Below are 26,159 nucleotides of genomic sequence, written 5' to 3' on the forward strand. Positions count from 1 at the left end.
AATAGATGTTCTTTATACACAAAATTATACAGATTTACAGATGAATAAGCACAGTGATTCCATATGTATAGGAAAACTGATTTTTATTGGTGTTTGATTTTTTTTTCTCTTGAGTGGATTCTGAGCACATATAAATTCTTTTCAGATTTAAAATAACTTCTTTTTCAGGTTAAAAGTAAAGTATGCTTATTGAACATAATTGTGAAAATATAAATATATTTTTGTATATAGCAAATAAAATTTAAATCAGGGATAAACAATTCTAAATTTCTTCTCTGCTTCTTTCTCATTTTATGTACATTTCTAAGTGTATGTATGGTATATATATGTTTCTATGTGTATTTTTTTAAACATTTTTTATTGATTTATAATCATTTTACAATGTGTCAAATTCCAGTGTTCAGCACAATTTTTCAGTCATTCATGGACCTATACACACTCATTGTCACATTTCTATGTGTATTTTTAAATAAAAATTTGGGTCATATAATCTATAGCTTTCTTCAAACAGCATTTACTATATTATTAGTTCTTAGAGTCATAAAATACTCATTTTTAATGGCTGCTTAGTATTGTACCTTATTCATGTACCCCAGTTTTCTTAATCCTCCATATTTGACATTTAGGCTATTTTTCAGCAGTATGCCTGCTGCTCTGAGGACTATTCTTATATTTAAATTTTATCTGCATCTTGGATTATGTTTTCAGCATAATTTCAGTCTTAGAAGTTAATTTCTGGATTAGAGGATGTGAACTTCTCAAGATTCTTTTGAAAAACCCTCCCTAAATATATGTGAGAGTACTTTTCTATCTATATTCTTACCTGCTTTGAATAGTATCATTTTATAAATCTTTGCCAATTTGACAGGCAAAAATGGCTTATTTTGTTTTAATTTGCATTGAATTGATTAATATGGAGCTGGAACATTTCACACATACTTATTTGACATTGGTTTCTTCTTTTTATAAATTGTTTACTCATGTCTTTTACTCATATTTTCCTGATGATTTGTAAGATTTTTTAAATGTTAAGTCATTAATTATGTCAGACGTGTTGCAGAAATGTTTCTCTCAGTTTCATGTGCCATAAAGTTGTTTCTGCTGTTGTTGATGCAAGAAAATTTTAAATATTTATATGGTCAATTCTATTGTATTTTTTTCATTATGACTGTGGCCTTTGCTTTTATCTTTTTTTTTTAGAAGTTTTACATTTGATAAATATTCACCATTTTTCTAGTGTCATCGTGGTTTTATTTTGTATTTTAACTCTCTATTCCTTCCAGAAATTATTTTAACCTTAAGTATGAGATAAGTGTCTTACTTAATTTTGTTCCCAATAGTTAATCAACTGCCCCAGCACCATTTCCTCACTAATTTTGGTGCCATCTTTACTGCTTACTAACTTTTTAAATCAACACTAGGATCTATTTTTGATATACCTGTTTTTCTCATTTCCTTCAGTAGTTCCACACTGTTTTCATTAGAGCATCACAGTCACTTTACAGATCTAAGTCAAACCCTTCCTTATTTTCCTTTTTCCAGAAACTTTGAATATTGTCACCTATTTATCTTTCAAGATTAATTTTCTTCATTGAATTCATAAAAATGATCTTCTGGAATTTTATTAAACCTATAAAGTAGTATCTTAATCTTTGCTATATGCAGTCTTCACATTCAGAAGCATCAGATGTTTCTATTTATATAATGTTTCATACATAAATAAACTGTGTTTTTCTATTTTTGTAAGTCCCCAGATTCCTTATTTTATTCAAGTATAAGCACACTATATTCTTGTTATTATCCTTAATTGCTTACATTACATTCCAGTTTTTAATTGTTCAGTAGAAAAGCCTTATCTTTTTTATATTTATTATCTAGCTATTTTACTCAACTTTCTTAATAATTTTAATAACTTTATAAATTCTGTTGCATTTTCAAGGTCATTAAATTATCTGCAAACAGTGATGACTTTATCTTCTTTTTTTCCCTCTTGTTTCTCTGTAATATCCTATTTCATTGACTAGAATTTCCAAATCAGTTAAGTAATCCTGGTGATAGGAGGTATTCTTGTTCTTGATTATATGATAATAACTCTAGTTTATTCCATAGGTAAGGTGGATATTAGTTGTTGATTTAAGACAGATAATCTTTGTTTTATTGGTAAGATGAATTAGAGTACTATTCTCTAACCTTTTCTTTGTTTGTTAGGATTGTGTTGAAGTATAGTATATGCCGTTTGGGGTAAATACTGTCAAACTCTGATTGATGGACATAGTCTTTTCTTGTGATTTTTTTTCAATTCAGATCGATTCAAACACACATTTACTCAGCACTTACTACGTGCCAGAAATTGGTCACTAAGCATTAGAATTCAGATGTATAGCCCCCTCCCTTCAAACCACTATAGGATTATTCAGATCACGATAATTCAGCAAGGGATTGGTTTCCTGTTATTAAATTTCCCCTGTGTTACTGGAAGAACTTTATGTTTAAGACTTTATTAAGAATAATTTGAAGGCTACCCAATTATTTACCATGTCAAAATGTGAATTTTAAGAATTTCTAAAAGTAAAATTTTGATTTACAACTGGAATTACGAGTTTTTACATCTGAAGTCATAGTGTTCAAATTCTAATCAAGCACAATTATCAAACTTGATGATATCTCAGAAAATTTGTACACCTCTATAATATAGATGGTTCACATTCTATACAATCAGGAAATTAGTATTTCTAATCATACTTTATTGTTTCTTATATACTATAAGAGAAATGATACGTGATATTGGGCCAAAACACTTTTATGATGCCATCTTTTTATTTTCATTTCTTGGAAGTCTTCTGAATTATTTGTAGGATATAAGTATGCATTTACATTGATTTATTTTCAATCTAAGTGGGTTTTTTTTTGTATTAATTTTATTGCTTCAGTGTAGTTTAGTATAATTTATCCTGTTTTCCCCATCCAGTGTTATAATTTATTTTATGTTTTTATAAGCCTTTATTTTGTTCTTTTATACAGTTTGCATCAATGAACATATGATATTTTTAAACTATACCTTTTTGGTCAGATTCTTTGTATTTCACACAGATCAAATAACAGTATTGATTGGGAATCAGTTTTCTACTCAGCATCATACTAATTATTATGAATTATAGTACAGGAAAACATAAATTACATACTTTCAACAAGCTTACTTTCTAGTTGGTAGATAAGATATAAATAAGGAAAAAATGTAAAAACACAAGATCCTAATGAAATATTATTTATAGTGGCTAATACAAATACGTTTATACCTTGTTCTGTATTTAAGCAAATGTATTAGAATTCATAGCATACCTTTTGTATATTGACCTTATCCTGGCTTCTTCATGCGTTACCTATTGTTATTATATCTTTACCATTATTTTCTCACTTTCTGCTTGAAAATTATATTTACCTTTTCACAATTTTTTTTTCTTTTTGGAACAACACTGAATAGACAAATGTCACACACATTAATCTCTGAAATATTGCCAGTGATGATTTTTCTTACACAAATGTGAGCCTGCTCAGTTTAGAAATAGAAATAATGCAAGCTACTATAATTGTAGACTGAAGATCATTGCTTTCTGAATTTCTCATTTCATTAAAGGACTTGCTCTGATTTTTAGAATCATTCATAAAAGAATTAACATGCAAAGTAGCAGAAATCAAATACTAACCCGAAGCTAGCATCTCTACTAAAGGGGAATTCTAACAATAAATAAGCTTTCGTATATTAAAGAAGAGTAGTCCCACCATTTGGGCTTTGATGGGACTTTTATATCATAGGCCCATGCATTTTAAACTTTAGCTTTTGATATATGTTCTAAGTTATAACCTTAAAATTTATCATATTTTTGAAAATTGATATCCCCCTAAATTTTTAATGCTTGCGTTGAATAATGTTTATCGTAGACCACAATACCTATCCCTGTGGAACTGTTATCCTATCTTAATTCAGAAGCAATACTATTGATTAAATAATACTTAACAGCTTCCAAACTTCAAGGCATTTTTCAGCCACTATTTCTTCCTGACCTCACTATGAGCTTCCTGTGTGGTATCATTCATCTCAGGTCTTACTAAAATGTAAATAAATTACATCCAGTATACTTCCTCTATTTGTCCAGCTTATTACTATATCGAAACAGTCTTAATGAAACACATAGTGATGTGGTGTGTATTCCTATGCTAAACCAAAGTGGGGAGGAAGTTATATGAATATATAACAGAACCCACTTAATAATAGTTTTTGTTAAAGCATTTTATAAATTGGAGATAATCTGAGCCATGGGAGATGATGTAATTCTACGGGACAGAGTTCACCAAAGGAGGATAGCTCCTCAGAGAGAATCGGATTGGACTCTTGGGAGAGATGCACTGGGGCTTTGATGGTGCTTTACCTTATAAGCATAGCTGACTCTCCGTTTTCCATACTAATGCTGTAGTTTTGAGGTAACAATGGTAAAAATAAAAATAAAAAGCAAGAGCGTTATCTAAAATAATTTTTCTTCAGCCTTTGTATATAATATTTGATTTTCAGCATCAAATTTGCCATTTTATTTTTGTTTTCCATGGGTTAATGAGGCTATTTCTGACCTCCATATTATGAAACATAAATGGTCTAACACAAAGCATGTAATGTCATGCTTTGTTATACATAGTAATCTTCATAGGGCATGAACAGATAAAATCTAACTCATGCAATAATGAACAATAAGAATGAATAATAATCTATATCAGACCTATGGAATACAATCATACTTGGTTAGTTACTAAATTAATTTATAGAAAATAATTACTGTTGTTTGAGTAAATATCAAATAGTGGAAATAGGAGGGAGCTTAGTGTTGTACAGGGGAAAAGTAGAAAGCCAAACATTAAAATTTGTCACATTTGGATGAAATATCAAAGTGCCAGTAGTCGTTGATTGACTCTGTATCATCAAACTTTTGGTGTTTGTAGCTTTTTCTTATACATTTCTGTATTTTACATTTTTTTGCAATATGTATGTATTAATTTTATAGTCAGAAAAAAAAAGTTAATGTAAAATGTGTTAGACATAGCCCACTTGCAAGTAATTCATTGAGAGTTAACTGTATAAAATCTCCCAGGGAGTGTGGAAGCCATGAACTAAATTTAAGGGCAAAGTGTTCCATTATACAAATAATGCATTGTCTCAAAACTTACTGAAGTTTTTTTTTTTTTTTCAGTCATTTTTCTCATTGCTTGAAAATTCCAAACTGGAGGAGACAATAACAATATGAATAGCATTATGCTTTGCACCTGCTTCTCACTTCTACTTTGGAAACTTTAAGTGTGTTGAAAATATGATCTTATATAAGATGTGTAGTTTTCATCTACCAAGAAAGATAGTATTAGGAGCATCCTTTTCCTCCTCTGCTATTTCAAAGTCAATCTCCTTGAGGAAAGCTGTACTTATAACTAGCATTCTGTTTTTAAAGCATTGCTTAGTCCAAGTCATGAAAACTCAAACTCAAGTGGTAAGGTCATTACTAGAGGCTTACCCAAATATTTATGCAATATGTAACAGCTAAGGAGCCAGCTAAATATCAATGCAATCAATTTTATTTTGTTAGAAATAGTATAGAAACATGTTATAAAGGGCTCCTGTTACTTGTACGGAGGTTTAGAACAACTTAGGCAAAGGTTGCATCTTTGTGCAAATTATTAAAGAAAATCCTTTGTTTCAGCTGATGTAGCCTGGGCCAGAGAGCATGGCTTCTATAGTAGAGCAAACCACTGGACTGGATGCCCTTGCACAGGGCACAACCTACACAATTAGTCATGGCTGCCCTATGTCATATGCTTTATTAATGATTTGAAAATAGCTGCTGTTGCTCCATAGGTTCCAAATTGTTCTAGTTTTGCACAGAAGGCCAAGAATCACCTTCAAGTGAGTTAGCAAAAAGTTGCTTATCTAAGCTTTAATTTAGGCTTGAACTCTAATGATACAAATCTATTACTTTGCTTCAGATTTCTGATTTGAGTAGCATTGAGGTTAGAAGAAAATGAAATGAATTTGCCACAAAAGTATAAATGAGTTTATGAAGTCCAGTTCCTAGAAGATCTTGGTTGACATTTTGAAATTGCATCTAAAATTTTGGGATATCCTATAGTAAATTTAGACTACTTGATACATGAAAAGGTGGGTAAAAAGACAGAGAGACAGACGAATATCTCTTTGTCACAAAAAGAAATATACTTTGAAAGGATACATTGATATATGATATAAATACATACTTTAATGCAAATGAGAGTAAATAAAATTTAAGTCAATTATGTAAGTGAAGTAAATGAAAACTAAAATGGGTAAACAAGGGAAAAACATGAGAATGGGGCAAGAATTAGACATTATATGTGTGTGTGTGTGTGTGTGTGTATAAAGCATCCTATATAGCATCTTATATACATTTACAAATTAGATTCTTAACATGTTTTGAAGAAATACATTGGTGATATCAAGACTAGAAAGAAATATTTTCCTATTATATTCTTCAGCATATAAAGGGATCACTGTATTTTATCATATGTATCATAATCAATATTTACTTTCATGAGAAACAAAGAGTATTTTATAGGCCCACTTCTGTTGTGACCTTCAACATAGGTTGATAACGTTTCAGTAATGTGCAATTTGGTATACTCAGTCTCGTAAAATACAGACTAGGTAGATGACACTCCATTCCGGTATTATTCAAAGGAAGATTTCAGAATATATCTAGATGCTGAACTCCAACGAAAGGACTGAACATCCTTCAGATAATTTCCTATATGTACTATTTCTCTAAGTTATGCTTTTGATTGTTATGTGGATGACTCTGAATTCTAGATTGTATTACTTGAAATAAACTTAGAATACAGCTATTCTTTGTTAAGTAATAGCAGAAATAGTAATCAAGTTAGGAGCGGGGTTGAAATTGTTTTATAGAAATTGCAAAGCCTAAAAAAAACACAGAGTTAAAAAATGTCTATCCACTTTACCTGAAAGATTAGCTGGAGAAGTATCATTTCACAGGACCAAAAAATCTTTTTAAACATTTATTTTGATTCTGCTTTAATATACAGACAAATGGGAGATGGAGGTTCCAAGTTTCTTCTTTGTCATAGCCTGGATATTGCCTAACTGATATACAAGGTGATGGAATTTCATCACATATTCCATTATCAGACTTACTCACATCCTTAAACAATTTATATGGTGTTCACATGGTTTTTTTTTTATGGATCAGATTCCTTGTTTTCCAAACATAAATAGTAATGTTTACTGTTACACATTCCTGGGTCAAAGGTGAATTATTATGACATTTTAATTGGATGAAGCTTGGTGAATACTTTGATTTCTTTAACACTTTGTAAATGTGAAGCATTAATGTTGATCCAGAAATATCAATAAGGTATTCAAAGTTAATGCATCATACATTTTGAATTTCTACTGCGCAGCATTTGCTGATTTTCCCATTCCTTTAAGTTTCTTTGAAGAAAAAAAGTTTTGAAAATTCCTAGAAGCAGATATTACATGTTTACCTCATTTTATGTGATAGGAGTGATTTTGTAAATCTATTCATAATTTAAATGCTCTAGGAGAATCTATTCTCAAAGGAATTTTATTGTGGATCATCATGTAAAGCAAAAGTAATTTTTAAAGTGCATTTTACTCCCTATTTCTATATGGGACCTTTCTGATTTACAAGAGTTATTTAAGCTCCCAGAGGAGTCATCCCCTTAGAATATTCCTAAGGAGATATAAACTGAGTGGGACAGGAAACTGTGAGAGAGTAATTTGGTAAATACTAACCTGATCCAAGTAATTATTTGGACCTCTTTAGTGAGATCTCTGAGCCACTGTTTTATATAAGATTAAGTCTAGATAACGTGTTCTCCACAGTTGCTTGGAATGGATTTATTTCAGTTCAGTCAAGCTCTTAATTTCCTAGCAAATGATTATAAAGCATGTAATTCTAATTCTTCTCATTGAATGATTCCTCTCAGCTCTTATAAAGTAAGGCAAAATTATTTATCTCCAGTGGGAGAAGTTTGGCACCCTCATCCTCCACCTACCTCCCAATTTTCATGGCCCAACCTAACTAAGGATTTTCAGAATTGACAGACATTCTTAATCCCCCAAAACTTTTGGACTTTCTAGAGCTGTAGAGGGACAGGCAACTGAGGATTTTCTATACACATGTACCCATTATAGAAACTCATTCCATAGCAGCTGGACCTCCTCACCTACCCCACACACACACACACACTCCTGCAGCTGTGCCACTGATTCTTGCATTACAAGGAAAAGAATTAGGCAATGGGCATTTGCTGAAGGAATACTGTAAGTTGTTTATGGTCACTATATAGAAGGATATTATGAATTATATTACCCAAATTGGATATTTTTGAGAGTAAAAGGAGCCACATTAACAATTATCATGAGACAACAGGCATAAATGAGATCTGATATTTTGAGACTACCTCCACTCCTTACACCTCCCCAAGACTCCATCAGCACAATAGTTCTACCAGGGCAGGGAAAGCCATGAAAATCCACAACTGCGCTGCTGAAAGTGGCTGACTTGATAGAGTAGAATGTGAAAAACCACACGTGCCTGACTGTTGTCAGAAGTAGTAGCATCCTCAGTGGTAAACAAAAAGGAAATGTAAATGTCATAGCTAGCCTTAAGGTGTGGTTTACATTGGGGCAGGCAATAGACTAGCATATTAGCCAGAAGTTTAACAAGGAGAACTGGATATGAAGATTGCTATATTGGGCCTTGATAAACTAACACATACCCCTGGTGGTTTGGAAGTCTGCACACATATTTCAGGAAAGATCAGAGAAAGTCCAAGATATTCACATACTTCAGGCTGACCCTAAGGCCTTTTGCAATGAGGAGGTAAAGGAGACCCCAATGGAATGTGAGAGCCAAGGAAGACTTGTAAGCTGACTGAACTTTGAATGCATTACCTATCCCATACACATATTCATAAGCCAAGGGTGTTAGCTTAGAAACTGTCTCTAGTTTGGGCGAGAAAGAGCAGAAGTTGAATTTAGCAGATGAATACTTGAAAGCAGCTATTGTAAATATGTTCAAATAATTAAAGGAAATCATGTTAAATAATTAAATAAAATATTACTATAATTACTCTTCAAATAAAAGAGTATTAATATAAAGATAGAAACTATTTTAAAAAGAAACAAAAACTCTGGAGCTGAAAAGTACAATAATTAAAATGAAAAATATTCTAGAGGGGCTCAATAGCAGATCTGAGACATTAGAATCAGTGAACTTGAAATTAATCAGTAGAAATTATTCCACTTGAAGAACAGAAAAAAATGAAGAAAATGAATTTCAGAGATCTATGAGAAACCATCAAGCATACTAACATAGATCTAATGGGAGAGAAGGAGGGGAGCAGAGAAAGAAAGACAAGAAAAAAGATATTTGAAGTAACAGTAGCCAAAAACTCAACAAAATGATGAATAACATTAATCTACACATTTGAGAAGCTCAACAACTCCAAGTATGATAAACACAAAAGATCCATACATAGTCACATTATAGTCAAACTTAGAAAGCCAAATAAAAAGAGGAATTCTTGAAAGCAGCAAGAGATAAAAAGACTAATTCAATACAGGGGATGACAGTATGATTAACAATTGACTTCTGAAACATTTAAAGGCAGAAGGCAGAAGGATAACATAGTCAAAGTGCTGAAGAAAAACAGATGAAAAAATGGCAATCAAGAATTTTATACCCAGCAAAACAGTTCTCCAAATGAAGATGTAATAAAGATATTGCAAGATAAACAAGGACTGAGGCAATTCATTGCTAGCAGACCTGCCTTACAAGAAATACTGAAGGAAATCCTTTAGGCTGAGAAGAAATGACAACAAACAGTAACTAAAATCCATCCAAAGAAATAGATAGCACTAATAATATAATTATGTAGGTAAACATAGATATGGTATAAATGTTTAACAAAACTCAATTAAAGAAGAACGAAGGAAATAATAAGATCAGAGTAGAAATCAGTGAGATAGATAACAAAGAAATAATAGAGAAAAATCAATGAAACCAAAAGTTGATTCTTTGAAAAGACCAACAACATTGACAGATATTTAGCTAGATTGACCAAGGAAAAAGAAAGCATAACAGATTACCAAGATCAGAAATGAAAGAGGGGACTAACTCCATAGAAATTAAAAGATTAGAAGTTAATATATGAACAAATGTATTCCAACTAAGATAAAATGGTATAACTTCTAGAAATGTACGAATTACTAAAACTGATTCAAGAAGAAATATATGAAAACAAATATGTGTATGTATATGCATGACTGGGACATTGTGCTGTACACCAGAAATTCACAAATTATAATTGACTGTACTTCAATTAAAAAAAGAAAAAAAAATAGAAAAATCAAATAGACCCATAATAGTAAAAAGATGGAATTTTTAAGTCATTCCACAAAGAAAAGTCTGGATGCAAGTGGCTATGCTATACCCTATCCAATATTTCAAGGGGAAATAATATCAACCTTTCACAAACTTTTCCAAAAAGTAGAGGAAGAAGGAATACTTTTTAATGCCTTCTGTTAGAACAGTATTACCCTGAGACCAAATCCAGACAAAGACATTGAAAGAAAAGAACTAGCATTTCTCATAAATATAGAAACCAAAATCCTCTGCAAAATAATCACAAACCAAATATAGCAACTGTAATATTATTGTACACCTTGACCAAGTAGGATTTAACCTCAGAGTATGATTGCTTTAACATCCAGTAATTAATTAATGTAAAATACCGTATTAGTAGAATAAAGGAGAGAACCACATGATTATTGCAATAAATTCACCAGAAACATATCAGAAATCCAGTATCTATTTGTGACAAACTTTCAGTGGACTAGGAATAGAAGAAAACTCTATACCTGATAAAAGACATCTATAAAAATCGTGACAACTAATTTCATACTTACTAATGAGAAACTACTGGTGTAACCCTAAGATTGGGAACAAGTCAGGGTTGTCAGATCTCACCTCTTCTGCTCAATACTGTACTGGAGTTTCTACCCAGAAACTAAGAAAAATATGTAAATAAAAAGAAAAAGAGGAAAGAAAGCAAGGAAAGAATAAAAGAAAGAAACAGAACAGAAAAGAAAGAAATCAAAAGTATCCAGATTGGAAAGTAAAAAGTAAAACTTTTTGTCATTATATGCTGATGACATGTTACTATATATAGAAAACCCTAAAAGGTCCACACAAAAGCTACTAGAGCTGATTGAAGAATTCAGCAAGGTAGCAGGTTACAAAATTAACGTTCAAAAATCAGCTGCATTTCTTTACACTAACGATAAATCAACAGAAGAAGAAAGTAAAGAAACAATCCCCTTTAAAATAGCACCCAAAGTAATAAAATATCTGGGAATAAATCTAACCAAGGAGGTGAAAGAATTATACACAGAAAACTATAAACCATTGATGAAGGAAATTAAAGAAGACTTTAAAAAATGGAAAGATATTCCATGCTCTTGGATTGGAAGAATCAATATTGTTAAAATGGTCACACTGCCCAAGGCAATCTACAGATTTAATGCAATCCCTATCCAATTACCCAGGACATATTTCACAGAACTAGAACAAATCATAATAAAATTTATATGGAACCATCAAAGACCTAGAATTGCCAAAGCATTACTGAAGAGAAAGAAAGAGGCTGGAGGAATAACTCTCCCAGACTTCAGACAATACTATAGAGCTACAGTCATCAAGACAGCATGGTATTGGTACCAAAACAGACATATAGACCAATGGAACAGAATAGAGAGCCCAGAAATGAACCCGCAAACTTTTGGTCAACTCATCTTCGACAAAGGAGGCAAGAATATACAATGGAATAAAGACAGTCTCTTCAGCAAATGGTGTTGGGAAAACTGGACAGCAGCATGTAAAACAATGAAGCTAGAACACTCCCTTACACCATATACAAAAATCAACTCAAAATGGATTAAAGACTTAAACATAAGACAAGATACAATAAACCTCCTAGAGGAAAACATAGGCAAAACATTATCTGACATACATTTAAAAAATTTTCTCCTAGAAGAAATAAAAGCAAGAATAAACAAATGGGACCTGATGAAACTTACAAGCTTCTGCGCAGCAAAGGAAACCAGAAGTAAAACAAGAAGAAAACCTACAGAATGGGAGAAAATTTTTGCAAGTGAAACCGACAAAGGCTTGATCTCCAGAATATATAAGCAGCTCATATGACTCAATAAGAAAAAAATAAACAACCCAATCCAAAAATGGGCAGAAGACCTAAACTAGCAATTCTCCAAGGAAGACATACAAATGATCAAAAAGCACATGAAAAAATGCTCCATATCACTAATTATCAGAGAAATGCAAATCAAAACTACAATGAGGTATCACCTCACACCAGTCAGAATGGCCGTCATTCAAAAATCTACAAATGACAAATGCTGGAGAGGCTGTGGAGAAAGGGGAACCCTCCTACACTGCTGGTGGGAATGCAGTTTGGTGCAGCCACTATGGAAAACAGTGTGGAGATTCCTCAAAAGACTAGGAATAGACTTACCATATGACCCAGGAATCCCACTCCTGGGCTTGTATCCAGAAGGAAATCTACTTCAGGATGACACCTGCACCCCAATGTTCATAGCAGCACTATTTACAATAGCCAAAACATGGAAACAGCCTAAATGTCCATCAACAGGTGACTGGATAAAGAAGAGGTGGTATATTTATACAATGGAATACTACTCAGCCATAAAAACCGACAACATAATGCCATTTGCAGCAACATGGATGCTCCTGGAGAATGTCATTCTAAGTGAAGTAAGCCAGAAAGAGAAAGAAAAATACCATATGAGATCGCTCATATGTGGAATCTAAAAAACAAAAACAAAAACAAAAACAAACAAACAAACAAAAACAAAGCGTAAATAAAGGACAGAAATAGACTCACAGACAGAGAATACAGACTTGTGGTTACCAGGGGGGTGGAGGGTGGGAAGGGATAGACTGGGATTTCAAAATTGTAGAATAGACTACACTGTATAGCACAGGGAAATATACACAAAATGTTATGATAACTCAGAGAAAAAAATGTGACAATGAGTGTGTATATGTCCATGAATAACTGAAAAATTGTGCTGAACACTGGAATTTGACACAACATTGTAAAATGATTATAAATCAATAAAAAATGTTAAAAAAAAGTAAAACTTTTATTTGCAGAAAATATAATCTGTATGTAGAGAATATTAAGGAATGCATACACACACTCACAAACTAATAAATGAGTCCAGCAAGTTCACTGAGTACAAGAACATTATACGCAAGTCAGTTGTATTTCTATATACAGGCACATCTCAGAGATATTAAAGATTCAGTTCTAGAACACCAGAGTAAAGCAAGTCACATGAAGTTTTTGGTTTTAACAGTTCATATAAAAGTTATGTTAACATTATACTATAATCTGTTAAATGTGCAATAGCACTACATATGTATATACCTTAATTTAAAAATACCTTATTGCTAAAAAATGCTAACCATCATCTGAGACTTCAGCAAGTCATATTCTTTTTGCAATAGTGACATCAGAGATCACTGATCACAGATCGCCATAACAAATAAAATAATAATGAAAAATTTGAAATACTGCAAGAATTACCAAAATGTGACACAGAGACATAAAGTGAGCAAATGTTGGAAAAATGACACTCATAGCCTTGGGTGACCTAAGGTTGCCACAAACCTTCAATTTGTAAAAAATGCAGTGTCTGTGAAGAGCCATAAAGTGAAATACAGTAACGTGAGGTATTGTGTATAATAGCAACAAACAGTGAAGTCAAGAAAGCAATTCTATTCACAATAGCATCAAAAAAAGAATAAAGGCATTTCTGTAAAAACTGACAAGCTGATCTTAAAGTTTATGTAAAAATGCAGAGTACCCAGAACAATAAAAATAATTTTGAAAAGGAGAACAAAGTTAACTTATACCTCCTGTTTAAAATTTATTATTAAAAATACAGTAAAGAAGAGAGTATCATATTGCTATAGAGATCAATGGAATATAACTATAAGTAATTTCATTATATGAAATATAAATGAATATCCATGGTACTAGGAGCATACAAAAAAAAAAAAAAGATTTTTAGATCTTTACCTCTCACTATACACAAAGATTAACTCAAAATGGATCATGGACCTAAATAGAAGACCTAAAACTATAAGACTTTTAAATAAGAAAATGAGAAAGTCTTCATAACCTTTGGTTACACAAAGTTCTTAAATAATAAAAGCATGATATGAAAAAGAAAAAAATTTAATAAGTTGGATTTCATCAAAATTAGAAACTTTTGCATCTGAAAAGATTCCACTAAAGAAATGAAAACACTAGAAGATATTTCCAAGATTCATGGTTTGCAAATATGTATTTGATAAAAGATCTCTATATTCCTAATATATGAAGAATTCTCTAATAATAAAAAGACAAAAAAAAATCCAGTGAAAAATTGGAAAAAAATATTTGAGTAGGTAGTTCACCAAGGAAGATATAAAAATGGCTAATAAACATATGAAAATATGCTCAACACCATGAATCTCTAGGAAAAAGTAAATTAGAACCATAATAAGATATTACTTTACATCAACTATTGTGGCTATAATAAAAAATACAAGCACAGTAATGAATGTTGGTGACGATACAGAGAAACTGGAACTCTCATACATTCCTGGTCAAAATTTAAAATAGTATAGCCACTTTAGGAAATAGGTTGGCAATTCTTAAAATTTAAAATAAACTTATTTTTATGACCCAACAATTACACTTCTAGGTATCTACCTAAGAGAAATGAAAACATATATCCACAGAGAGACTTGTATATATGTGAATGCTCATAGCAGCCTTATCCATGATAGTGATAAGCTGGAAGCAATCTGCATGTCTATCAACTGATGAATGGATGAGCAAATGTCTTATGTTCATACAATGAAATGCTATTCATCAATAAAAGAGAACAGACTGTTGCTACATACCACAACATAGATCAATCTGAGAAACATTATGGTAAGTAAAAAAAGCCACATGAAGGAAACCACATATTGCATGATTGCACTTGAGAGAAATGTTAGGAAAAGGTAAATGTTTAGAGACAGAAAGCAGATTAGTGGTCTGGGGCTGGGGATGAGAGTGAGCATTGACTGCTTGAGGGCATGAAGGATCTTTTTGTAGTGACAAAAATGTTCTAAAACTGGATTTACTCAACTCTAAATTTACTTAAAATCATTAAGTTGGACACTTACAAGGGTGAATTTTATGTTACTTATACCTTAATAAACTGTCAAAATGAAATTATGCTTATTAAAACTAAGAAAAGAGAAACTTGGCAGATATTCCCTTAACCAAATGACCAAGATTAACATCCCTAGTGATAAATCCTGTTGATATCATATACCCCCCGATATGATGTAAGAACAGCACTTCATTCTTTTGCATTCTTCTCTAAAACTATAATCCCAGTCTAGTTATGAAGAAATACCAGACAAATCCAAACTGAGGATCATCCCACAAAACATCTGACCACTATTCTTCAAAACTACCAAAATCATAAAGAACAAGGGAAAACTGGGAAATTGCCCCAGATCAGAGGAAATTTAGGAGAAATGGCAACTAAATGCAATGTAGTGTCCTGGATTAGATCTTGGAACAGAAAATAGATATTAGTGGAAAGACCAGTGATATCCAAATAAAGTCGATAGTTTCAAGTAGTATTGTACCACTGTTAATTTCTTAGTTTGACAGATTTACCATGGTTATGTAAGATGTTAAGATTAGGAGAAGGTAATAAAGGAAATATGGGAATTTGCTGTACTATCCTTTCAATTTTTCCATATATGTGAACTTGTTCCGAAACAAAAAGTTAAAATTTTTTGAAATGGAGTGGGGGATTTATAGGTTAAAAGAGAATTGTGATTCAAATGTAATGTGTGGATCTTATTTAGATCCTAATTCAATCTAACTAGCTGTTAAAAAAAAAGAAAACATTTAAAAGTTAATCATTTGACAGAGGCAAGATATTTAACAACATTAAAGAATCACTATTTTTTTAATGTGGGATAATGATATTTGCTATGACTTTGAAAAGTCGTTATTTTTTAGTAATACTTAGTAACATATTCATGGATGAAATAATATGACATCTGGGATTGTCTTTAAAATGATCTGGTGGAAGAAAAAGTGGGTGAAAGTTAGATGAAGAAAACATTGGCTATGGGTGACGAGTACATGGAAGTTCATTTTACTATGCTCTCTACTCTTACGTATGTTTGAAATTTTTCATAATATAATGTTTTTAAGTGAAAAGGAAAAAAAGACTAAGAGAAATAATTAAAATATTATAATTTGTTCTCTATGGTGACCATAGACAGGGCTTGTCTCTTAAAAATGAAATCTGAACAGTGTCAGAATGAATAAATCATAGACAGGTGAGTGAACTCTCAAAAACAATCTAAGCAAGATACAATCAATGCTGAATAGTTGGGAGAGCATTAAGAGAATTGCTTGAATTAGCAGGGACTTCCTAAACTGGAGTGCTGTGTTGCTCTGTTCTTGAAGTTCTGTGACCTGGTGATATTTGAAACGCCTATCTATGTGAGGATTTTAAAAAGTAAAGTTTGGCCAGAAGCAGTCCTTTGTTCATAGTCAATGTTAAGATCTCTAGTTCCTCACCCCTCTTCCTTTTTTTCTTTTCTTTTCTTTTCTTTTTTTGTCTGGGGCTTTGTTTTTTGGCCTTGCGACTTACAGGACGGGTTACTGTAATATAATGCATTCGCTACTTCTCTGGAAAGCCATTCAGAATCTTTGACTAGTGCAGAATGTACAACTCTTTTGTTAAAAGGTCTCTGCCAAGAGAAGCATTCTTCCGGGCTTTGTAATTTGCATTGATTACTGAGCTGTTTCCCAGTACATTACTGGGTGTTGACTGTATTCTATAAAGCCTTACATAGTTTTGCCTTGATTAAAGAAGTCTGACATTGGCGGTAAATTTTAATAATGACTGAGATTGATCTGGATAACTTGAAAAAATGTTAACAGATTTTGGAACCTAAAATGTCAGGAGCAAGTTATTCTTATTGATGACACACACTCTGGAAATCTACAATTTTAAACATGGATTCAGTGTACAGTACTGAACGTGAAAAAAGCAGGAAGTTGAAAAGTAGACAGTAGTGCCAAAATTAAGGTCCGAGTCCTAACTTCTCTGCTCCTTAATCCAATCTGACATGCCTTCAGAATATTTTACTTTCTTGATGACCAGTATTCCAAACAGTTCTACCCAATACTTAGCCCCACTGCACAGTGACAGAGTTAGTGATTTTCTCATGAGACAAATAGGAGTAGGAACAGTATTTATATCAAAGACAACTGGTCCCACTTCCAGGTCCATCTTTGGGCCAAGATATGTAGTCGCCAACAGTGAGTCCTGGCGCAAAGTAAGATCCATCTGTTTTGCCCAGCCGTTTGCCTGAGTGCCACAAAATGGTCCTGTTATTAGTCTTATTTGTGGTCCTATTTGAGGTTAGAGAATAAGGTAAATAAACTTCAATCCTCCTTGTGATGAATGTAGCATGGGAATTAAAAGTGGTGGTGTTGGTAGTGGTAAGTGATGTTGCGTCTCTATTTTCTCAATTGCTCTGTTTTCTTTGGATTGGGAAACAGACATTTAAGGATGAGTTTGTCATCTGGAAGGATAGTTGTGACCAAGTTTCCCTCAACAGGATACAAGATGTTATTTTTGAGCTTCATTACCCTCACCAAGGGGAAAAAAAGGAGAGCGAGAGGGAAAAAATAAATAAGGAAGAAAGTGAAAGTAAGGAAGAAACAGGCAGAGACAGAGAGGGAAGAGAAAGGTCAAAGAGGAGAAGGAGGGATAACACGAGAAGAGGAGAATATAACTTAGTGGACTTTGTACTCATAGAAGCTGCTTTATTATTTTGAACTAAGAGTTCAATTAATTCAACATCTGAATTAAGGAAAAGGAAATCTGACTGAGTAAGTTGAGCTGCTAGGTCAGTTAAATACTTTATAAATATGCAGCCTAGTTTCCATTACCTTTTCTGTCTGAACTAGACAGTGAATCAGTTTCATTAACCATATTGGTGGTTAGAACAATTGGTGATTGGTGAGCAAAACAATACCAATTGGTGACTCAAGTTTATACAGAGATGTGCAGTTATTTCTATTTCTGAATCATTTGTTGAGGATTATTGTTATTCCATATTATTTCTGAGCATGAGTTATTTCTGTCAGTTTCATTTATAAATGTTTTGTTGCCTTATAAGGAGATATGTGCACTCCCCTCCTCTCATTCAGTTGTCCCTGGTGACACCTCCATAATTTCTGTCTTTACACTGGTACATTTTTAGTCTAATTCAGTCATGTGAGAAGCAGGGGAAAAGTTTAGTTAGTCAATATGAGTGATTTTTTTTTTGATCCATTCATGGATAGACCTAGTGAATTTGAATCAGTCAGAATTTAAAATCTATATACATCAAACAGACACAATACCCAAAATATTCCTCTGTCTGCTTCAAGGAAAAAAAGAAACAAAACAGAATTTGCAAGTAAGAACTAGATGCATTTTCTAAAAATAGATGCAACTTCAGGGCTGATTTATGATCATGCTCTCATATATGAAGATATTAAAATGTCACCTTGCACTAACATGAAGGTGGACATAAACATACCACATATAGTGCTACAAATGTATTTTTAAAATGCACTACAATACTGTAAAATAAAAGAAAGATAATTGTATTATCTCTACTTTACACTAAAAAGTTATATTTTCCTAAATCCTGTTGTGTCAGTTATTTGAAGCTAAAAATAGGGATGACTTAATCCAGTCTGTTTTTGTTTTAACTGTTATCTTATTTATAGATGGTGTTGTATGAAGAAAGGATTGAAAAAAATAGTATGACGTTTTAAGCTCAAATATTTATGACATACTTGGAGATTTTAATGCCTGGACTCTTAATTCCAGGATTAAAAATACATATTAAAAATATGTTTATAATTACCTAAACCAAGAGGGCTGATTCAAACTCTGATGGTCTTCCCGTGCTGCTTCAAACAGCAGTGGCTGCACGCGACAAGATATCCGATATGATGTGGCATGGAGCACACGAAACCCACAATGCCTTGCAATGGGCATTTTGTACTGCTGAATGTTTTCCTCTACCTCTGCTTCACCATTTGCCCCACCAGCTATTCAGTCATTTGAAAGTAGTAGACCTAACAGGTTTTTAAAAGATTCTATTCAAAGTCATAATTTCCCTTTAACATGTGTATTCAGATCATAGATTTCCTTCTTTATTCTCTGAAATAGCATTTTATGTCATCTTTAGGCTTTGGAATTGTTTAGGAGTCTTTTTTTTAAAATCAGAATATAGCTAAAATTTAGAAGCACTGAGCTTCTAGTCATATCATTATGAAGGCCTTAACATGGAGGCATATTTTGTTTTTCAGAATTGCTTTTTTTCCTCTTTAGATCCTTTTCTTTTCATTAAAAAACTACTCTGGGAAGAGGGTTCTTTTTTTTTTTTTTTTTTTTTCTTAACAGAAGAAAAAAAAAAAAGCCACGCTTGACTGATAATGCATTGCTTTGGATGGTGAAACATTATGAAAGTTTAATTTTTAATTAAATCTGAAATACCAATTATAACTGAAAGAGATTTTAACCTGTTTCTTTTCAGACTGCCTGAAGTTACATTTAGAGACTGAAATCACTGCACCTTAAAAACAAAAGATTGAGCTACACTGCATTCCTGTAAGTGAAAGCTTCCTCTACCCTCCTCTGTGTTTTTGTGACCAACTCAAAAAAGGACAAAAATGTTGGTAACATAGTAACCAGACATGAGTAAGAATTTGAATATCCCTGAAGAAATACATGTTTAAATGATTTCCTTCTTTAAAAAAAGAAAATTTGTTGGGCTCAATATTCAGTATGTCTTTTTTATCCAACCTAAATTGTGAATCCTTTCTTTTGGCTGGTTTGAATTGCATTAGGGAGGGTGTCACCCACTGTGCATCAGCACAGTGACACACATCCTGTCAGGAAGGATTCTTACAGTTTGGTACAAGTCTCTTTGAAGGTAACAGATTTCTTATGGAATCAAAATAGATTCCTTTTTCCTTTGTGATGTCATTAGAAATTTTTAGCCTTTGTGTCAATGTAGATGGAGAGAAAGAAAGTTCATGATGACATCACAAGATTCTGTTGCCTTGAGGACTTTGGGCAAAACCAAGTAAAATGCATAATTCCCTTGTGTGCGTGTGTTCCCCGTTCTGCTATGAAGCAGTCAAAATAGCACATCTTATGTCTTCCCGTGAGCTACAAGCCTGTCTCTCAGAGCCCCATTGTTCCATAAATGCATGTCAGAGTCTACCACAGTCTGGTCTACCCTTATTTAGCTGCTGTTTTGTCAATGTACTTGGAAGAACAATTAACATTTGGGATTTCAATGTCTGAATTACAGGCAGTGAATAGAACCCAAGCATATAAAAGATTCAGACGCCCAGGGTAAGAAAACAGAAGCTTATATAGTTGGTGGGGGAAAAAGAAAAGCATTTTAATGCTGCACTCAAAGGTTGTGAAATACTACAAGGAAAGCCAATGTTATTTTGGTTTTTTTTTTTAATTTTAAATCAAAATGTACATTTTGGCAATGAAATCCAGAAGGTTATGATGTCTTCCTAAGTTTTACAATTTAATGTGTTACAAGGTCTTTTGCAAGGGAGTCTTAGACCACTTAAATAACGTTCATCTGCTTGAGTCATTGTCGGAATGCCGGATGTGGGGTGAACTGCATCGTGGTTTTCAGTGTTACAGTGCCTGTCGACAGAGTACACTAAAAGGTGATTTAGACGATGTCTTCCATTTTCACCTTGGTTTACTGAACTCTTTCATTATTGACTACTGTTCTTGTATGTTTACTGTAGACAGTTCTGAAGTCACTTAAATATCCCTGCCTATTGTCTGAATTCCTGCTAGGTCCTTTTTTTCGGAGATGTGATGCATGGACAGAGCAAGATCACCTCGCTGTCAGGGTATCTGGTGAACTGGAGGGAACTTTGGCAGTTTATGTGTGTTGCCCACTGAGCACAGTGCCTGGCTGGTACGAGAGAATAATTGATGGTTATTGTTATTTTTGTCATAACTACAACAGTCCAAACCCATAGATGGTAAAGTCTCTAAAATCAGGGTCTATTTCTTATTCATTTTTGTAATCCCCAGCACTTGGCATAATAATAGTAATCAAGAAATAGCTATTGTTATAATACAATTAGAAACTTTGTTAAGTCAGAACTTCAGGATTTATTCATTCAGAGAATATTTATTGTAAAGAGGAGCTGAATAGATTTTGACAGTCAGGAAGGTAATTATAAAGGAATTTGTCAAAGACAAACCTAATGTTAACCATATAACATTAGGCATCAGTCTCCCAGTCTTTCTCCTCTTCTTCCTCCTGATCAAAATGAGAAATGCCCATTGATACTGTATCCTTTTGGTCTGTGAAATGGTGTTCAGTAGTTTTCTGTTTAAGCTGTGTGTCTTACATCCCACATACTGGAGTTATCTCCAAAGATAAATCTACCTGACTCAGGATGGATGGTGTTCTGTACCTGTTTGTCTAATTGTTATGCACTAGATTGTGCTTCAAGAAAATGGGGCAAATGATACAAAACGTATTGGGTCAAGAAGCCAGAGATTTGGGAAGTTGCCATTAGAAATTTCTACTGTCATTGCATCTGAAGCCAAGACTAGTTTCTCAGTACTAATTAGACCTCAGTATTCTTTAGAACTCAGAACCATTTGACCTCTTTTAAGTTTAGCTTCCTGTTTTTTTTTTTTGGGGGGGGGTGTTGCATAAGGTTCTCTGCCCTCCCCTACCAATTTAAATTTATTTCTAAAAGGGGTCCCTTCATTTTTATTAAATTAGCTTCTGGTGATGCAAATTAAGGCTCTCATAAAACTTGGCCTCTGAGGCAAAGCTAAAATGATAAAATTTAGGCTTCATGAATTGTACTTTTATCATGTTGAATAACATTTAGGGACATCAAAGAACTCTATAAACTCATTTCACATTTTTTAAGATTAAAAGATTGAGGTGAAAGGGGTTTAAGGGCAGAGTATCATCAAACATTACAGGTAGAAAGGATTTAAGAAATAGAAGTTCAATCATCTTATTTCAAAATAAGTAAATTGAGGCCCAATAGGGCATGCAGGTTACCCAAACTATACTGACCATCAATGAAAATCATCTTAGACATCTAGGCCAGAGAGTAGCACCAATTTTAAACTCTGAAGCTTTGGTCTTTCTTCTACAGTCAGAGTCTTAAGCTGTGTTTGTCGAGAAACAAATTTCCTTAGGCTCATTTTCTAAGACCTATCAAACTGTAGTCCCCTCTACTAAGTAAGCCAAAATTCTTACATCATCTAAAAACATTTATTGTTATCAAAAAAAGGTTTTTTTTCCCTTGTACTTTTTTGTGTTGTGCCACTGGCAGTGCATTGAGTCACACAGAGGCCAGTGAATCTGGTTGATCTAACATTCTTTATAATGATTTACAAAGTGGAGAGAAAATCCTTAGAAACTTCAATGGTTTAAATGGGCTCACAGGCAAGACGAAACCAGTAATCTGAACAGAGCCAGTGTGACATGGAATTCAGACTTCCCAAGTGGGTGCATCATGCCTGGTGTCAGAATGTCATTGTTGCCAGGGGTCATTTCCATCAGAGAAAAGTTTTTCAGGGTCTGAAAAAAATTGAAATAAACTTTAATAATTTAAAATGAATTACTTGCCCTGGTAATTTATTTCAGGTTTCCTTTATTGGATTCTGTCATTTAGCAGTCCAAAGAGACCAGTGTAGGAACTATTCTATTATTTTACCCAGAGCTAAGTCCTGGATATGTCTTAGTTTCTTCCTCAAATGTATTTATCCCTTCCAGACTTTTCCAACTCCCACCGTGAAGAAACTCAAGTAGCTGTGTACAGGAATTTAGTGGTCTAAATCTTTGTGTCTCTAACAAGGAGACATTGTTCTTCCTTAAAACATTTAGGGGAAGCTTTGGCATATAGAGAAGAAGGGAGAATTGATAAATGAGGATGCCAGAGCAGGGCCCTGAATGTAGGTGCTCAGCAAGGTTTTCTCTCTTTTTTCTATAAAAATGAATTAAAATTTATTTTGTGCCCTTACGAACAGATAATTTTATAAGGATACATAGATAAATAATACGTATTTTCTATCATCAAGGAGTACATAATCTAGTTGGACAACAGATGCATCTTTATTATAGACAAAATATTGTATAGGTACAGTAGATGAAATACATTATTATCATTTCTTCTGAACCATCAAGGAATAATATGATATTAGCAAGTAGCCCAAGCATAGGGAGTGATAAAAATGAAGGCTGAGGAAATAATGTAATGGTGTGATTTGACTTCAGAATCTGGTTGGGGCCAGCGTTTTCCAAGGTGTGGGTTGCAACCCATTCACAGGTCATGAAACAGTGTAGAGGATCACAGTAAATATGCTTTTAATGAAATAAAATAAAAGGAAAAAAGTTTATAAAAAGAATGTGTTACATATTTCTAAGATAATGGGTTGAAAAATAAATATATTTCATACTGGGAATCATGCCACCAAAATATGAAAGCTGATCTAAAGATGATTGGTTTTTTAAAAATACTCAACTTGTTAATCCTGACTCAGATAATACTGTTTTCCCCTTTTTTGTATATGAGAAAGTGGAGGGATTAAGCAGTTTGTACCAGATTATACGAAAGGTAAATGGGTAAGATAGGATGCTGATATGTCTGTCAAACTCCATATGCATATTTTCCCCATGATGTGACATTGTTTTCTAGGGTTGTATGACATTATTTATTTCATTGTTGATAATTCATACGTTTATATCTTAAGTCCCAAACTAGAGTCCTATATCTCCAATTTCCTTATGTAAATCTTCAACTAGATATCACATCAGTTTCTCAGAGTCAGTATATTAAAACTGAAATGACCCTCCTAGTTAAAAATCATCCTCCTTTTGACTATTCTAATTTTCTTTACCCCAATTCTCCTGGTCATCTTGACTCAAAATATCTCATTCTTGCCTCTTGTATATCCCTTGATATTGAATAAGTGGCCAAGTCTTGTTAATTCTCCTTTTTCGGTCTTGCTTGTTCTAATCTAGTTGGGAGAAACAGGGGAAGGAAGACCACTTCATCCTAAACACCATGTCCCCAATAGATTTCATGAAGAAGGAGCCCTAAGATCGTGTCATTTTTGTTCATACAAGACTTTAATATTCTATATTAATAATCAAACAATTTCTAACCAATATTCATGACAATCTAAAATCTAATTCTAACCCCATGTCTGACTTAATTTTATGGTTTAATATACCATACACTCAAGCCAAATTCCCTCACCCACCTTTATTAATATTGTTTCTGTCATCTGTCATATCCATCATTCTGTTTTTCCATATGCAAATCTAACCCATACTTCCAGGCCACTTGAAATGCTATTTATTCCATGAAACCTTCCCTCCTTGCCTTAGCCAGAGATAATCCACTCTCCTCTACCTCCCAAACTCTCTTAGCACCTGTAATGGCCCTGCCAACAATTTCATTTTGGACTTTTAGCCTTCGAAACTGTGAGAGACTAGATTTCCATTATTTTAAGTTAACAAGTTTGTGGTAATTTGTTACAGCAGCCTAAAAAGCTAATACAGCACCCATCTACACTTTTTTTGAGACATGAGTTACTTGCTATATTTTTAAGCAGTATTTATTCGTCTTATTTTTTTTTTTTACTAGAAAGCAAATTCTTTAGGGCTAAAGTCCATACATAATTAACATTCCTAAACCCTATAGAATCTACCACAAGAGAATCATTAATTCATTATTCAACCATGTTTAATATTGGGAGTATAGAAATGATCCCTTTGGGTCTGATGAAATTTATAGTCTCCTAAGGGTATCAGACATTAAGTAAGTAAACAAATAATTATAAAATTATAAATTGTAGTACATGAAAAGACCTAATACAACAATTAATACACAAGATGACAATGGATGGGGAAAATCTATTATACTGTCAGTAAAGAGTTCAGAGAAAATGTCATTTAAGGTGAGAGTTGAAAGATAGAAAGAATTAGTCAGGTGAAGAATTTAGGGTGTGATGGAAGCATGAGAGGGAGAGAAAGCTCCAGACAGAAACAGCTTGGACAAAGCCCTGAGGAAAGGACAAACTATGTGTATTCAAGGGAATAAAAGGATTCCAGAGTGGCTAAAGCAAAGGAAGCAAAGGAGGACAGTGACTGGAGTTGAGATCAGAGAAGTAGCAAGGGTTGGGAATTTGGATTTGATTCCGAATATACTGGAAAAGCACATAGTAGATGTGCAAAAAAAGAAAACCTAAGTAAATAATAAACATTAATTGAAGGATAGCTTAAGAATAGAACAAGATGGAAATAATTCAAAGGTAAATAGTATGCATAAGCTCATAGCATCTATTTATTTATTTTGAATCCTCACCAAAGTTTACTTCTGAGTTTGAGGAGCACTTGGACTTTTGAAACAGAGGTCTAATAGTTTACATCATGTTTCCCATCTGCATAACCAAAGTAGATCTCTGACAACCTTCTAAGATAAGGTCAAGTTAATTTTATTTCTTTTCTAGTTAATAATTATCAAAATTCTGTTGTTGGTTAATCAATCTCTTATTTTTGTTTATTTTTAAGTGCTTGTTGTGTAATGCAGAAATGAGTACCAAAAATGTGTTTCACTCTTAGAATGTATTTTTAAATGTTAAACCTTAATTTTATTTTTAGTTTTGGTGTATTTTATCATGTGCAATGGCCAGGGGCCTGGAGGCATAAAAAGCCATGGAATGAATCATTGTTATCCTCATTATTACTACCTATAATATAACTGAATTTTTGGATCCAGACTGTTTTAAAGTATGATGCATTAATATCCTGGAATGCCACTAAGTCAGAATAGAGATAGTG

The 26,159-nt window shown here is 33.1% G+C and overlaps 1 protein-coding gene across 16 annotated transcripts in view; it reads left to right on the forward strand.

Annotated features, from left to right (window-relative positions):
- The window catches only part of ZBTB20 (zinc finger and BTB domain containing 20), a 758,440-nt gene that overhangs the window by 289,904 nt on the left and 442,377 nt on the right, over window positions 1-26,159 (forward strand). For 13 of the 16 annotated variants that reach the window (XM_064495056.1, XM_031451625.2, XM_031452617.2 and 10 more), the window contains one exon: window positions 19,830-19,903. The gene's annotated coding sequence lies outside the window, so the exon portion shown is untranslated. Of the gene's footprint in view, window positions 1-19,829; window positions 19,904-20,612; window positions 20,657-26,159 lie in introns of all 16 variants that reach the window. The other 3 variants (XM_064495051.1, XM_064495110.1, XM_031451736.2) reach the window with 1 other exon arrangement.

This window comes from Camelus dromedarius, chromosome 2, assembly GCF_036321535.1.
Source record: "Camelus dromedarius isolate mCamDro1 chromosome 2, mCamDro1.pat, whole genome shotgun sequence".
Lineage (NCBI taxonomy): Eukaryota > Metazoa > Chordata > Mammalia > Artiodactyla > Camelidae > Camelus > Camelus dromedarius.